Source organism: Galeopterus variegatus, unplaced genomic scaffold, assembly GCF_000696425.1.
Source record: "Galeopterus variegatus unplaced genomic scaffold, G_variegatus-3.0.2 Scaffold2662, whole genome shotgun sequence".
In the NCBI taxonomy this organism is placed as follows: domain Eukaryota; kingdom Metazoa; phylum Chordata; class Mammalia; order Dermoptera; family Cynocephalidae; genus Galeopterus; species Galeopterus variegatus.
In genome coordinates this window covers 303,090-305,820 of record NW_007728773.1, presented here as the reverse complement: position 1 = coordinate 305,820, position 2,731 = coordinate 303,090, and positions in this window count along the sequence as shown.

The following is a 2,731-nucleotide window of genomic DNA, read 5'->3' as shown; positions in this document are numbered from 1 at the left end:
GACCATTATGAAAGGGGAAAGGAAGGAAGATTATGCAAATTAAAAGTGCACAGGAGTAAATCATTACTCTTGTGCAAATGAACTTCTCCTCCATGTACCTTTTAGGAGTGTTTTAGGGCTATATTTGCTGAGGATACATTCCTGAAGATAATGAGAAATAGAAGCATGATGAAAAAGGGCCTGATTATAAACTAAGTGGTCTTTGTATTACAAGAGGTTAAAAAACAGAAAAGAAAAAAATAAAATCTGAGGTCAACTGAGAACTTGACCTTGTTTACATTAATACCATCTTCTTTTTAAAAAGTAACAATAATTAATCGTTGACACATACAAACACACACTCTGAGTTTTCCCCTTTATCCACCCAGTCCAGGCAGCACATCAGAACCCTGGGACGGTGTGGTTCTTCTTCCAACTGTCCTTTCTAGTGGTCTCAGGTCCTTATTAGCTTCAGGGCTGCTGCTGTCCTGCTGCCTCTTGTAACCTGAGTTGGGGACTGCAGCAGAGTGTAGGTTCCTGATTGTGGACAGAAGCTTCTCCATGTTAGGTGCAGTGGTTAACATTATCGGCTCTCTGGGCTTTTAGGCCACTCACTTTCCCATTTGCTGGAATGTTCCAGCGTTGAGCATCATCGAGGTTAAATGATTTAGCCTAAAGCTCCCTTTGGCCTGATAGTAGACAGCTAACACATATAAAGATATATTGTGGGTGGTTGTACAGATTAAGTATTCAATTTTTCCTAGATGGTAAAGTGACATCCTGACAGATTTGAAACAATGTACAAGGCCTTATTGTGTTTGATTAACCTTGACTGTGGATGCTTTTGTAGATTAGGCAGCTGGTTTGAACAAACTTGCAATTTCACAGCCTTCCAAAAAAAATTATTAATCTTCTATCATTTTATCAAGTAAGAATTTAGTATATATTTACTGATAATGAGGGGACATATGCTGGTGGACATAATTTGTTGATACCTTATTTCACACTTGAGTTCTCTGGACAGATACTTATGAGTAACACCCTTTGATGTACATCTTTTCTCACCTGTAGTATTTTTTTTTTAGAATAAATCCATGAGACCATATTGCCACTGAGACTTCTAAGAGAGATAACTAACAGTGGTTAAGATTTTGAAGGTTGAATTCTGGCTTTCCCTCTTAATAGTTATGAAACTTTGTGTAAATCACTTAACATTTCTAAGCTCAATTTCTTGAGCTCAAAATATCACTTGCATCCTAGGGTTCTTCTGTATTAAATGAAATAACATATGCAAATTACTTAGGCCAATTTTGGCCACATGGCAAAACACTTAATAATATTGCTAATTTTTTTTTTTTTTGAGACTGGCTCAGCCATCCCTATATAGGATCTGAACCCGCAGCGCGGGCGCTGCTGCGCTCTCAGCGCCACACTCTACCGAGTGCGCCACAGGCTCGGCCCATATTGCTAATTTTTATTATTCCTAGAAATCGAATTGCTGGGTTGTGTATATATGTTAAAAATATTGATGCATATTGCCAAAGTTGATCTTAAAATTTAAATATAAAGTTGTGGGACTCATTAATAAACATATTATAATAAGAGATAATAGGCATGTCCACGAATGCAAGAAGCTGCCCCCAGTGTTCATTTGTTTGGTTTGTATCTATTCTCCCTTCTCCTGATAACAGCAACTTCATTTTCCTTTGGGGAGCCACCTTTCCCCCATTCTCAGTCCATGTAGTTCAATGGGATTGACCCCACCCTCCGGCTTCAGAAGGGAGCAGGAGTGTATGAGACAGTCCTGGGTAATCAAAGCATCGTACCCCCACCCTCCACTCCGCCCCTGCTCCCAGTACAGTGACTGGTTCAGCAGTGGGCATGTGACTTAAGCTGGGCCAATGAGAACCCACACTAGGATTTATTAATTGATTGGGAAAGTGACTCTGTCCGTTTGCTAGGTTGCTAAGCCTGGAGCTGCTGGTGACCATCTTTGCTTCTGTATAGAGAGAATCTGCTGAGGAATGAATCATGGAGAAGAGCAGAGCTGAGATAAGGAAGATGGCCTGATGGCCACATCAACACTTGGAAATAGCCAGATCTGGACTTCTGAGTTACGTGAATCAATATAGTCACTTTATTGATGAAATCACTTTGTATCGAGTCCTTCTTAAAAGGTGGTCAAATCTGCCCAATCATTTATGTTCCTCAAGGTCACGCCCTGCATGAGAAATAAGCAGGGTTTCTATCGAATTAAATGTCAGAGACACTTACCTTCCAGGATATTTGTGAAGAATGGTAGGCCCAAGTCAATATGCGTTATGTGATGCCAGTATAATGTTGTCATTGGATTACAACCCACACTGGACAGGTTTAGGTTTTCTTCAAAATCATGGCTGAAGCCACGGATTCCTGTGGCATACCTGATAACTAACCATAGTCTATGAATGTATGTATGTGTCTGTGAAAACAAATAGAGCAAAATTTTTTTTAAAAAAGCTGAATAAGCTGTTAAGATGAAAACCTTGTACTGTGCCTGCTGGTATTAAGTTCTAAGACTTCTTTCCCAGAGGTTTTGCATTACAAAGCATAAACAGTGTTTGTATTTGGTTTTATCATTTGTCCACAATGGGTATACAAACGCTGAAACAGAGGATCCATGTCAAGGGGTCAAGGAAAATAAAGCCAAAACATAACATAAAGACCAAATTTGGGAGAGCTTTGAGCACCAGTTCAAGGCATTTGCACTTAA